General features: G+C 45.4%; 1 pseudogene; it reads right to left on the reverse strand.

The window, feature by feature from the left end:
- On the reverse strand, nucleotides 1–14,825 carry LOC109900167 (elongation of very long chain fatty acids protein 2-like; annotated as a pseudogene).
- Between the last annotated feature and the right edge of the window lie 97 nt (nucleotides 14,826–14,922).

Here is a 14,922-nt window from a genome sequence, read left to right on the forward strand (position 1 = left end):
CTACTGCCTTTTCTTGAGGCTGGTGCCATTGGTCGAGGCGGAGTGGCCATTTGGATGACTGGACTTGATGTGGCTCTGCTCAAAAGTAAGCTTATCGTCTTCGCTGGGCCGTCTTTTTCTGTAGGTCTAGGATCAAAGCATTTGGACTTCAGTCAACGTCGAATCATTGAGAAACCAACAAACATTCAGCAATGCCTTTAAATCAAGCCCTAATGTAACAAAGACCATGGTTGTGTTTGTTAGGCACCAAACAGGGAGGGACTACCTGGACTTTTCCAATAACACTTTCTGTTGCAAAACATAAAGCATTTTTCTTGTAACATGACCCTGTTTAAATCCACTGGCCATGTGAAGTTGGCCCCAGTCATTACTGTACCTGAATGTAGACGTTGACAAAGAGGATGACGAGGGTGGCCATGCAGGAGACCTGGATGAGCAGGCGTCTGATGGGAAAACCACAGGGGACGATGACTGCACCCAGGGTGTGTATGATGGACAGTAGAAACTGGACCTGAGGCAGAGGGAAAGTAAAGAGTTATCATTCCTCTAACATGCTTGGATCTTATCATCCCATGTTGTTGGTTAATGAAGACACTAAAAAGCATTTCTTAGTCTAGAGGGGTTCCTAAACTAGAGATTAGAAGGGTAGCTCCCTTAATGAGAGTTAAGGGGTTGTTGCATCCTGCCTAAATGCTGCTTGCTGACAGGATATATCTTTTTTTTTACATCCATGTGGATGCTGAAAGAGGGGCATCATTATCGTTTAGACAGAAAAGTGAACTAGAGGGACCAGTGTACTCACCAGCTGAGCCTGAGTCAGGTAGCGCTTCTACCAGAGGTATTTCTGCATGGAGGGTGTTGTGGACAGGCCGTAATAGGAGTACATACACACATGGATGAAACTGTTCAGAGTTGGCCCAAAGAAACCTTGAAAGAAGACTTGGGAGATATTTGACCAACCCTTTCATTGAAGTCCTTCAGTTTGGTCTGTCACAAAGGCAACAAAATGTGAGAAAAGGAATAAACCAGAATTAGCAAATTGCTTGAAGCAGGGAGGGACATTTTTTTTAAATTTATTTTATTTCACCTTTATTTAACCAGGCAGGCTAGTTGAACAAGTTCTCATTTGCATCTGCGACCTGGCCAAGGTAAAGCTTAGCAATTCGACACATACAACAACACAGAGTTACACATGGAATAACAAAACATACAGCCAATAATACAGTAGAACAAAAGAAAACAAAAAGTCTATATACAGTGAGTGCAAATGAGGTAAGTTAAGGAAATAAATAGGCCATGGTGGCGAAGTAATTACAATATAGCAATTAAACACTGGAATGGTAGATCGGCAGAAGATGAATGTGCAGGTAGAGATACTGGGGTGCAAAGAGACTTGTAGATAACCTGTAGCCAACCTCAACCAACGAGAGCGTACAGGTCGCAATGGTGGGTAGTGTATGGGGCTTTGGTGACAAAATGGATGGCACTGTGATAGACTGCATCCAGTTTGTTGAGTAGAGTGTTGGAGGCTATTTTATAGATGACATCACCGAAGTCGAGGATCGGTAGGATGGTCAGTTTTACGAGGGTATGTTTGGCAGCATGAGTGAAGGATGCTTTGTTGCGATATAGGAAGCCGATTCTAGATTTATTTTTGGATTGGAGATGCTTAATGTGAATCTGGAAGGAGAGTTTACAGTCTAACCAGACACCCAGGTATTTGTAGTTGTCCACGTATTCTAAGTCAGAGCCGTCCAGAGTAGTGATGCTGGACGGGCGAGCAGGTGCAGGCAGCGATTGATTGAAAAGCATGCATTTAGTTTTACTTGCGTTTAAGAGCAGCTGGAGGCCACGGAAGGAGAGTTGTATGGCATTGAAGCTCGTCTGGAGGTTAGTTAACACCGTGTCCAAGGAGGGACCAGAAGTATACAGAATGGTGTCGTCTGCGTAGAGGTGGATCAGAGAATTACCAGCAGCAAGAGCAACATCATTGATGTATACAGAAAAGAGTCGGCCCGAGAATTGAACCCTGTGGCACACCCATAGAGACTGTCAGAGGTCCAGACAACAGGCCCTCCGATCGGATTGTTTGGGCTATTTAACTAGCTTGAAGAACATAGGCATAATCACAGTCAAATTTGGCTATATAGCATAAAAATGAATGAAAACAAAAATGTAAGGTTTGGGTTTAATTTTTTTTATTTAATCTGGCAAGTCAGTTAAGAACAAATTCTTATTTACAATGATGGCCTAGGAACAAGAGATTTTTACCTTGTCAGCTCGGGGATTCGATCTAGCAACCTTTCGGTTATTGGCCCAACGCTCTAACCACTAGGCTCCCTGCTGCCCCGAGTTAGGTATAAGGTTTCAATCAGATTTTATGACTGTGGCGCAGTACATGAGTAATCCCAATAAATGCCAACCGGTGGCATAATCAGCAGAATATGAACTACCCTTGTTGGGCTCCAACATTGAAGACTAGGCATTAGAACTTATCCTCAGGAAGAACATCAACCTCAGCTTTAATCTAACCGTTACATTAACCTCTAAGGCTGTGTTTAGTCAGGCAGCCCAATTCTGATCTTTATTTCACTAACTTATCTTTTGACCAGTCACATATTTTTCAGAGCTGATCAGACAAAAGACCAATTAGTGAAAAAATATCAGAATTGGGCAGCCTGTGTAAACGCAGCCGATGTTTCTAAACCGCGCACACAGCCAGCCCCATTCTGATTCGCTCTAGGATCAGTTGAGTCCTTTGAAGGATACATTCTTCAAACAGTGATGTTGGCAAAAGTGGTTGTGACCTACTCTGTCCACAGGGGATCCAGTTGAGAACACTCCACCAGATGTTGAACATGGAGGCGTGGTGATACACGTGCAGGAAAGTGATCTGGCTGTTCTTCTTCCGCAGCACAAAGAACATGGTGTCGAGGAACTCAATCAGCTTGGAGAACTGTTTGGCCATAATGACCATCATTACGTTTTGAGGAAAAAGGGGGATGCTTGCAAGCCGAAGGACACCATCCCAACCGTGAAGCACGGAGGTGGCAGCATCATGTTGTCGGGGTGCTTTGCTCCCTCATGGCATCATGAGGGAGGAAAATTATGTGGATATATTGAAGCAACATCTAAAGACATCAGTCAAGAAGTTAAAGCTTGGTCGCAAATGTGTCTTCCAAATGGACAATGACCCCAAGCATACTTCCAAAGTTGTGGCAAAATGGCTTAAGGACAACAAAGTCAAGATATTGGAGTGGCCATCACAAAGCCCTGACCTCAAACCTATAGAAAATTTGTGGGCAGAACTGAAAAAGCTTGTGCGAGCAAGGAGGCCTACAAACTTGATTCAGTTACACCAGCTCTGTCAGGAGGAATGGGCCAAAATTAACCCAATTTATTGTGGGAAGCTTGTGGAAGGCTACCCAAAACGTTTGACCCAAGTTAAACAATTTAAAGGCAATGCTACCAAATACTAATTGAGTGCATGTAAACTTCTGAACAACTGGGAATGTGATGAAAGAAATAAAAGAAATAAATCCTTCTCTCTACTATTATTCTAATATTTCACATTCTTAAAATAAAGTGGTGATCCTAACTAACCTAAGACAGGGAATTTTTCCTAGGATTAAATGTCAGGAATTGTGAAAAACTGAGTTTAAAATGTATTTGGCTAAGGTGTATGTAAACTTCCGACTTCAACTGTACTCATTCAAGTGTTTTTTTTTGTTGCTTTATTTGTACTTTTCTTACATTGTAAAATAATAGTGAAGACATCAAAACTTTGAAATAACACATATGGAATTTTGAAGTTACCAAGAAGTGTTAAACAAATCAAAATATATTTCAAAGTAGCAACCCTTTGCCTTAATGACAGCTTTAAACACTCTTGGCATTCTCTCAACCAGCTTCATGAGGTAGTCACCTGGAATGCATTTCAGTTAACAGGTTTGCCTTGTTAAAAGTTAATTTGTGGAATTTCTTTCCTTCTTAATGTGTTTCAGCCAATCAGTTGTGTTGTGACAAGGTAGAGGTGGTATACAGAAGAGAGCTCTATTTGGTAAAAGAACAAGTCCATATTATGCCAAGAACAGTTCAAATAAAGCAAAGAGAAATGACAGTCCATCATTACTTTAAGACCTGATCAGTCATACCGGAAAATTTAAAGAACTTTGAAAGTTTCTTCAAGTGCATTCGCCAAAACCGTCAAGCGCTATGAAGAAACTGAATCTTATGGGGCCGCCACAGGAAAGAAAAACCCAGAGTTACCTCTGCCACAGAGGATAAGTTAATTGGAGTTACCAGCCTCAGAAATTGCAGCCCAAATAAGAGTTCAAGTAACAGACACATCTCAACATCAACTGTTCAGAGGAGACTGTATGAATCAGGCCTTCATGGTCAAATTGCTGCAAAGAAACCACTACTAAAAGGACACCAATAATAATAAGAGACTTGCTTGGTCCAAGAAACACGAGCAATGGACATTAGACAGGTGGAAATATGTCCTTTGTTCTGATGAGTCCAAATTTGAAGTTTTTGGTTCCAACCGCCTGGTCATTGTAAAGCCCTCCCGGCCAAACTCTCCCCTAACCCGGACCATGCTGGGCCAATTGTGCGCCGCCCTATGGGACTACCGGTCACGGCCGGTTGTGACACAACTAGTGATTCTGCAACATTGTGATGCAGTACCTTAGACCGCTGCGCCACTTGGGTGGCCCTGGCATACACTACTGTTCAAAAGTTTTAGAACACCTACTCATTCAAGGGTTTTTCTTTATTTTTGATGTTTTCTACATTGTATAATAATAGTGGAGACATCAAAACTATGACATAACACACATAGAATTACGTAATAACCAAAAAAAGGGTTAAACAACAGAATATATTTGAGATTCTTCAAATAGCCACCCTTTGCCTTGATGACAGATTTGCACACTCTTGGAAATGTCATAATTTGGTTATGGTGGAAAACGCTGTGTCAGGCGCCACTCCAGAATCGGCAAGTCTGATATCACCAGCTTACATAAATGATTTGCTATATTGAGTCCATATAGCGAATCATTTATGTAAGCTTGCAAAATCAGGCTGGTTGTACGAGGCTAAACAGAAAGGGCTTTAACATAATTTACTTGAGTCATGGAGAACTGGTTCATGCAAGCTCCATAGTTTCACCTCATATTGAACTCGTATATAAGACGCCTTATATGTGAGTGCAAGCGACATCAAATCAAATTTTATTGGTCGCATACACATGGTAAGCAGATGTTAATGCGAGTGTAGCGAAATGCATGTGCTTCTAGTTCCGATAGTGCCGTAATATCTAACAAGTAATCTAACAATTCCCCAACAACTACCTAATACACACAAATCTAAAGGGGTGAATGAGTATGTACCTATAAACATATGGATGAGCGATGGCCGAGTGGCATAGGCAAGATGCAGTAGATGGTATAAAATACAATATATACATGTGACATGAGTAATGTAAGATATGTAAACATTATTAAAGTGCCATTATTTAAAGTGGCATTGTTTAAAGTGACTAGTGATCCATTTATTAAAGTGTCCAGTGATTTGGGTCTCAATGTAGGCAGCAGTCTCTCAGAGTTAGTGATTGCTGTTTAGCAGTCTGATGGTCTTGCGATAGAAGCTGTTTTACAATCTCTCGGTCCCAGCTTTGATGCACCTGTACTGACCTCGCCTTCTGGATGATAGCGGTGTGGCTCAGGTGGTTATCAGGCAGTGGCTCAGGTGGTTATCATCCTTGATGATATTTTTGGCCTTCCTGTGACATCAGGTGCTGTAGGTGTCATGGAGGGCAGGTAGTTTTCCCCCGGTGATGTGTTGTGCAGACTGCACCACCCTCTGGAGAGCTTGCCGGTTGAGGGCGGTGCAGTTGCCGCACCAGGCTGTGAGACAGCCCGACAGGATGCTCTCGGTTGTGCCCTTGTGCCCAGTGTTGAGGGTCAGCGAAGTGGAGATGTCGTTTCCTACCTTCACCACCTGGGGGCGGCCCGTCAAAGTCCAGGACCCAGTTGCACGGGGCAGGGTTGAGACGCGTCATCTGTGGACCTGTTGGTGCGGTATGCAAACTGAAGTGGGTCTAGGGTGGCCGGTAAGGTGGCGGTGATATGATCCTTGACTAGCCTCTCAAAGCACTTCATGATTACAGAAGTTAGTGCTACGGGGTGATAGTCAATGGTAGCCATCTTGAAGCATGTGGGGACAACAGACTGATAGGGAACGATTTAATATGTCCGTAAACACACCAGCCAGCTGGTCTGTGCATGCTCTGAGTACGCGGCTAGGGATGCTGTCCGGGCCAGCGGCCTTGCAAGGGTTAACAAGTTTAAATGTTTTCCTCACGTCAGCCACTGAGAAGGAGAGGGGTGGACGCTGTCTTTGTTAGCGAGCCCTGCCGGTGGCACTATATTATCCTCAAAGCGGGCAAAGAAGATGTTTAGTTTGCCTGGAAGCGTGACGTGGCTGTTTTTGTAGTCTGTGATTTCCTGTAGACCCTGCATTTCGCTTGTTTGATTTCCTTGCGGAGGGAATAACTACGCTGTTTAAATTCAGCCATATTTCCAGACTTCTTTCCATGGTTAAATGCGGTGGATCACTGCACGAATGCCATCATACATCCACGGTTTCTGGTTAGGGTAGGTTTTAATAGTCACAGTGGGTACAACATATTGCATTTCTTAACTACACTCTTAGCACCTTTTTTCTATCTAGAACCTAAAAGGGTTATTTGGCTGTCCCCATAGGAAAACCCTTTTTGGTTACAGGTAAGAACCCTATTGAGGTTCCATGTAGAACCTGTGACAAGGGTTCTCCTATGGGGACAGCTGAAGAACCCTTTCGGGAACCCTTTTTTTCTAAGAATATATAGAATGTATAACGTTTATAATAAGTAGTAAGGGCACAACAGTTAACACTACATGGTTCCTTGCTTAAAAATGTGAATAGTTCGCGCCCAGGCTCTGTCGTAACCGGCCGTGACCGGGAGGTCCATAGGGCGACGCACAATTGGCCCTGCGTCGCCCGGGTTAGGGAGTGGTTGGCTGGTAGGAATGTCCTTGTCTCATCGTGCACCAGCAACTCCTGTGGCGTGCCGGGCGCAGTGCGCGCTAACCAAGGTTGCCAGGTGCACGGTGTTTCCTCAGACACATTGGTGCGGCTGGCTTCCTGGTTGGATGCGCGCTGTGTTAAGCAGTGCGGCTTGGTTGGGTTGTGTATCGGAGGACGCATGACTTTCAACCTTCCTCTCTCCCGAGCCCGTACGGGAGTTGTAGCGGTGAGACAAGATAGTAGCTACTAAAAACAATTGGATACCATGAAATTGGGGAGAAAACGGGGTAAAATAAAAAAAAATATATATATGTGAATAGTGGATGTGTGTTAGCTAAATATATTCCTACATGTCTATTTCAGTGGTTTTCATTGGCCAGTCAAGGAGTAGACAGCAGAACTCAGAACTCACAGAAGTGTTACTGAGAGACGAAAGAAGGATGGTGCAAAGGATTAGGGTGTGAGTCAGCACACATACACGGCCATCGTCTCACTAACCCTGACATCCGCTTCCCCTGCTTCATGGAGTCCCAAACACTGTAGCCGGTAGCCTCCCCGACCACGATGCACAGATGTCTCACCAAACACACATACGCACAGTTGTGCACCATTTCCCTGTAACACACAAACACCACCCTGCCCCACACAATGGCGATTCGCAATTGAGCACACTTTTTAGTCTAGGACGAGGCTTAATCTGTGTCCGGGAAACCATCCCTATACAGTATGTCTTTAGGACAACTGGTTTATAAACGTACTATTTCATAGGGGTATAAGATTGTGATGTGAGACAACTGAGGGTTTTATGCAGTGAAACATACAGAATATACATTAAGTCAAATGAAAAAGGGGTGGACACCAACAGTTTAACTGAAGGATATGTTAGAAGCACGTAATGCAGTACAAACTCCTCTTCAGGCCTTTTCAACTGGGCTCATCCATAGGCAAGATGCCGGGGCCCGGAAGCTAACAATACAAGCAACAACAAAAAACCACCTCAAACCTTATTTCACACTATCAAGAAGATATACATAATACATAGGATCTTAATTTGGATTTATATTATTGCAAAACATTATCATCTTTCTATCAACATTAGTAGTCAAATCTGTGTTGTGTAAGAGTGGCAGCCTGCCAGTGACAGTAGTCTGTATGGTCCTTCACCTAGCCTGGAATCAGAGCTGATTTGGCCTCTGGCCCACTGCACAACATGTCATATGAGACCGCAGACGGGCCCATGCCCAGAGGCCACAGTGAGAGAGGGAGACAGGGAGAGGAGTGGGAGAGAGAAGGAGATAGAGATGGGGGGGCGGGAGACAGAGAGAGAGAGATGGGGGGCGGGAGACAGAGAAAGGAGTGAGAGAGAGAAGGAGATGGGAGGTGGAGGACAGAGGGAGGGAGAAAGCTAGGGGGGAGATGAATATGAGATAGTACCAAGCGTTCCTCCTCATCCCTCTTATCTTTCTCTATCCCTCCCTTTCTCCAATCCTCTATCCCTCCCTCCCTTTCTCCATCCCTCCCTTTCTCCATCCCTCTATCCCCCCTTTCTCCATCCCTCCCTTTCTCCATCCCTCTATCCCCCCTTTCTCTATCCCTCCCTTTCTCCATCCCTCTATCCCCCCTTTCTCTATCCCTCCCTTTCTCCATCCCTCTATCCCCCCTTTCTCTATCCCTCCCTTTCTCCATCCCTCTATCCCCCCTTTCTCCATCCCTCCATCCCTCCCTTTCTCTATCCCTCCATCCCTCCCTTTCTCCATCCCTCCCTTTCTCCATCCCTCCCTTTCTCCATCCCTCCCTTTCTCCATCCGTCTATCCCCCCCTTTCTCTATCCCTCCCTTTCTCTATCCCTCCCTCCATCCCTCCCTTTCTCCCTTCCCGGAAGGCAAAAGTGTAACATGACCTCAACTATAGAATTAGAATACAGTAAATATCTACAGTACCTGTTAAAAGTTTGGACACACCTACTCATGCAAGGGGTTTTCTTTATTTTTTAGTATTTTCTACATTGTAGAATAATGGTGAAGACATAAAAACTATTAAATAACACACATGGAATCATTAGCAACCAAAAAAGTGTTAAACAAGTTTAAAGCAGCCAACAAGTGCTCAGCATATGTTAGAACTCCTGTTTTCCTGTTGGAAAAGCATTCCAGGTGAAGCTAGTTGAGAGAATGCCAAGATTGTGCAAAGCTGTCATCAAGGCAAAGGGTGGCTACTTTGAAGAATCTAAAATATGAAGAAAAATAAAGAAAAAATATATATATACACACAAACACTTTTTGGGGTACTACATGATTCCCTATGTGTTATCAAACTATGGTTTGATGTCTTCACTAATTGTAAAAATAAAGCAAAACCTTGGAATGAGTAGGTGTGTCCAAACCTTTGACTGGTACTGTATATAAATACATGAATATAATAAATCTAATAGGATTTCTATGACCTCTACACACTGTAGATTCCTTTATTGCCAGAGGCCCTTTTCACACACACGTTTGGAGGGGTGATGTCACGCCCTGGTCTAAGTATTTTGTGTTTTTCTTCATGTATTGGGTCAGGCCAGGGTGTGGCATGGAGTTTTTGTATTGTGGTGTGTTTTGTCTTGGGGTTTTGGTGTGTAGGTTTTTGGGATTGTGGCTAGTGGGGTTATCTAGCAAGGTCTATGGCTGTCTGGAGTGGTTCTCAATTAGAGGCAGGTGCTTATCGTTGTCTCTGATTGGGAACCATATTTAGGCAGCCATATTCTTTGAGTTTGTCGTGGGTGATTGTCCTATCTGTCCTATGTGTACTCGCTGTTCGTTTGCACAAGTATAGGCTGTTTTCGGTTTTCGTTTATTGTTTTGTAGTGTTCGTGTTTAGTCGTGTTTACGTTTGTTTAATAAACATGGATCGCAATCGACACGCTGCAGTTTGGTCCGACTCTCCTTCATCACAACTAGAAAGCCGTAACAGGTGAAGAAACATCACTTTGAGGCATCATCTCTTTGTTTTCAGAGTGAATAATTTATTGACGCATCAGCATCACTTTTGCCCACTGTTTAATACTAGGATGTTCTTAATATAGATGTCTTCCAACTTGTCTGACAGTCAAAGGCCCTTTTATACCTACAGTTTCTGTTTATACCTATAGTCTGTTGTTAATATGATTTTTATATGATTAGAGTCCCCTTATAGTAGCCTAGTTGAATGGTTTATAACTAAATACAAGATACTGCTATAAAGGATAACAAGACGGTTGACGAATTGTTAACAAACTGAAATGTAAATAGAGTCGTGTTTATACATGACCAGATACGTCCTACACATGATCTATGTACCAGATAATGTACATTCAAATCAGTTTATTGAATTTCACTATGTCCTTGTCTATGAACTTAATGGTTCATAAACTGAATATGAGAAAAATCTATAAAGAATAACAAGACGGACTAATTGTTAAAATAAATAAAGTATGTTACCATGTTCGTGAACTAATGGGGCGTGAACAAGCTGCTTTGCAAGCTGTCACTGCTTTCATTTTCATAGTTAAGGGTGTTGTTTTCCTGCTATTGGGGGGGGGGGGGGCATTTCTTTTCCATAGCAGCTTCGCCTTGACTCTGGCCAATGGATCTTGTGGAGCTGAGTAGAGGCTACGACTATAAACTAATTACCATCACAACTTTCGGGCAGCACTTCTATCGTAACTTACCTTGAACCTGTTATGTGCAGATAGGTAGTTACATATTACGTCTTTATCAAAAGTAAGTAATCCATAAGTGTTTGTATTTACTCCTCTATTAGAGTTATGACATACGCTATTACACCTTAATTACACAGGTATAAATCCTAATAAGGCACCGCTATGGAGATTCCTAGTATTCAGAAGGGCCAGTCTGATGACATACAGTTTCCTGGATCTAGACTGCTACTCTCCTGCATGAGGTGAGCCTTGAAGGACTCTGTAATGTCAGTCACACATCAGCTGATGCTACTCTGTAGTCTGAGCAGACTTATTTTTTCAAAAAATATATTTGTAGTTTTTCAACAGTCATATTTGCAGTCTTCATTGGGAAGTACATACCTCTCACTCCAAACACGTAGTACAAAAACGTGTTTAACCGCTTGTCCAAACTTTCTAAATGGTTCGGAAAGCAAAAGAAAAATGAAGTCACTTGCAATAAATGAGTGCGTATGTGCCACCGTGTGTCTGTTTCTATGGCATTTATCAAAATAATGCACATTACATCATAGAACCCATTTTCATGTAAACAGTCTGATTTTAGATTCCATTATGCATTGGATTACAAATGCATCAAGGTCCTCAAATGCATGGGATAAACGCCTAAAAAGTGGTCTGTCACATTCAATGATGACTCCTGTTCTTTAAGCGTCTTTGGATTTTAGCAAAGCACTATATAAATGCTATGTATTATCAAGCAATGGACGACATGGACTCTAGCCATGCAGGAGAAGGAAGTCCTTCCTTCCTGTCTGACCTCCCACTCCTCTCCTCCGCTCTCCTCTCCTTTCTTCTCCTACCCTCTCCTTCGCTCTCCTTTCCTTACCTTTCCTACCTTCTCCTTTCCTCTCCTCCACTCTCCTCTCCTTACCTTTGAAAACGATCTCCCACGTATAAGTGAAGTGTTATCAGAACAATGCATTCCACCTCCTGTGGAGAGATGACCCAACCGACCAAAGCTGTTATGGGGTGATGGATTTCTGATACAGAGGTGAGGAGTACAACTTGTGGCCTGTCCTTGGCTCTTTGGTGTCACCATATTGACAACTCCTGTCCTGTCCTGTCCAGCAGCACTTAGTGTCACTTATCTCATTAAACTAAGCTGAGAGGTTAAACTATCCCTTAGGCCTACAGACAGACAGGCAGGCAGGACTGGCCACTTTGATAGAGAGCCATCAATGAGAGTCAGAGCACACCATTCATTTCACCTTCTTCCGAATAACCAGATTTCATATTGTTGATAAGCCATAACACAGTTCAGTAAGAACTATTGAGCATTTTGGAAAGAAAACAACTGGGTTATTCAAATAATATATCAATGAGAAATGTCATCTCAGCACCCAGAAACAAATCAGCTGTGCAGTCACCAGGAGATAGGCGAAAAGTAACTTTTTCATACATTTTGGTACACATGCCTGTGGTATTGGCCTGAAATACATAGCTTGTTGTGAAGTAGGTCTAGGTATGAAACTTTGCCATATGGTGTTCTCTTTTGTTCTCAGATTCTTTACATTGTTACCTGGCTGTCTTGTCTACTCTTTGTCTTTTTTTTTACCCGGCTTAGCTTCTAGCAGGTACTCTAAGCTATAACTACTCAAATTTGGTTCAGATTGTCAGTGTCTCTCCCTACACGAAGTGCAGTGTTTCCGTAAGAATTCCCCCATGGGCATCGACAAGGTAATAGTTAGCCCAATTTTTTTCCTTTGTATTTTTCATCAAGGAATGAAATGGTGGTATGTATTGGTAAGAACCTGAATTGGTGGTCACATCTAAAGGGCCAGGATGTAATGCTCTGGGTGTCGTGGGTGTGGAGTCAAATGCAGGAGACAGAGAGTTCAATGCTGTGCGTCTTTTAATAGCACCTAACGCACCACAGGGTGCTCACAAAAGTTACGTTCCCAAACACAGGGAATCTAAATGTACAATGGAACAAATCACGACCAGGCACAAACACGTACCTCTACAACAGAGCCGAAGGTTACATAGAAATAATCCCGCACAACAACCAGGCGGGCCGGCTGTCTAATAAAGACAAACTAATTAACCCTACACAGGTGCTACCACTAAACATACAAGGAGGGGGAGGAAAAACAATCAGTGGCAGCTAATAGGCCGGTGACGACGACCGCCCGGGAAGAGGAAACACCCTCGGTCGGACTCGTGACAGTACCCCCCCCCCCTGACGCGCGGCTCCTGCAGCGCGCCGACACCGGCCTCGAGGTCGCCCCGTAGGACGAGGTGCAGGGCGATCCGGATGGAGGCGATGGAAATCCCTCAACATGGAGGGATCCAAGATGTCCCCCACCGGTACCCAGCACCTCTCCTCCGGACCGTACCCCTCCCAGTCCACGAGGTACTGCAGGCCCCTCACCCGGCGTCTTGAGTCCAGAATGGCCCGGATCGTGTACGCCGGGGTCCCCTCGATGTCCAGAGGGGGGGGGAGGGACCTCCGGTACCTCACTGTCCTGCAGGGGACCAGCTACCACCGGCCTGAGGAGAGACACATGAAACGAGGGGTTAATACGATAATAGGAAGTTGTAATCGATAACACACCTCGTTTATTCTCCTCAGGAATTTAAAGGGCCCTACACACTGCGGACCCAGCTTCCGGCAGGGCAAGCGGAGAGGTAGGTTTCGGGTCGAGAGCCAGACCCTGTCCCCCGGTACAAACACGGGGGCCTCACTGCGGTGGCGGTCAGCACTCCTCTTCTGCCGTCCACTTGCTTGTCGTAGAGAGTCCTGGACGGCCCTCCAGGTCTCCTTGGAGCGCTGTACCCATTCCTCCACCGCAGGAGCCTCGGTCTGGCTCAGATGCCATGGTGCCAGGACCGGCTGGTACCCCAACACACACTGAAAAGGGGACACGTTAGTAGAGGAGTGGCGTAGTGAGTTCTGAGCCATTTCAGCCCAGGGAATGTATCGTGCCCACTCCCCTGGCCGATCCTGGCAATACGACCGCAGAAACCTACCCACCTCCTGGTTCACTCTCTCCACCTGCCCATTACTCTCGGGGTGATAACCGGAGGTCAGGCTGACGGAGACCCCCAAGCGTTCCATGAACGCTCTCCATACCCGAGACGTGAATTGGGGGCCCCGATCAGAAACGATGTCCTCCGGCACCCCGTAGTGCCGAAAGACATGGGTGAATAACGCCTCCGCAGTCTGTAGGGCTGTAGGGATACCGGGCAACGGGAGGAGACGGCAGGACTTAGAGAACCGATCCACAATCACTAGAACCGTGGTGTTCCCCTGAGACTGCGGAAGATCGGTCAGGAAATCTATGGACAGATGTGACCATGGCCGCTGTGGAACGGGGAGGGGTTGTAGCTTCCCTCTAGGAAGGTGCCTAGGAGCCTTACTCTGAGCGCACACTGAACAGGAGGAGACATAACCCTTAACGTCCTTAGCCAACGTAGGCCACCAATACCTCCCCTGAAGGCTCCCCACTGTCCTAGTCACCCCAGGGTGACCCGAGGAGGGTAGGACGTGAGCCCACCGAATCAGTTTGTCCCGAACACCAAGCGGCACGTACCTACGCCCCGCTGGACACTGAGGAGGTGCGGGTTCAGCCCGTAACGCCCGCTCGATGTCCGAGTCCACCTCCCATACCACTGGGGCTACCAGCTTTGAGGCGGGAAGGATGGGAGTAGGTTCGGTGGACCCATCCTCCGTGTCGTAAAGGCGGGACAGCGCGTCAGCCTTTACGTTCTGGGAGCCCGGTCTATAAGACAAAGTAAACCGGAACCGGGTGAAGAAGATGGCCCACCTTGCCTGACGTGGGTTAAGTCTCCTAGCTGCCCGAATATACTCCAGATTCTGGTGGTCGGTCCAGATGAGAAAGGGGTGCTTAGCCCCCTCAAGCCAGTGTCTCCACACCTTCAGAGCTCTAACCACCGCTAGCAACTCCCTGAGCACGACCCGTGAGGCAGGAGATGAGGACACTCACCCTCTCTGCTCCTGAGGGAGTGGGTCTGATGGTGGCCAGGTATAGCTCCAGCTGAAGCAGAAACCCCTGGCAACCCGCCGCCGCTCCATCATAAGCCTTCGGTAGCGTCAGACGGAGGGTGCTTGAGTCGGGAGATGGGGAGTCCGGAACCGTGGGTGCCGAAGGTGGAGAGAGGAGACCACTCCT

Source organism: Oncorhynchus kisutch, linkage group LG11, assembly GCF_002021735.2.
Source record: "Oncorhynchus kisutch isolate 150728-3 linkage group LG11, Okis_V2, whole genome shotgun sequence".
Lineage (NCBI taxonomy): Eukaryota > Metazoa > Chordata > Actinopteri > Salmoniformes > Salmonidae > Oncorhynchus > Oncorhynchus kisutch.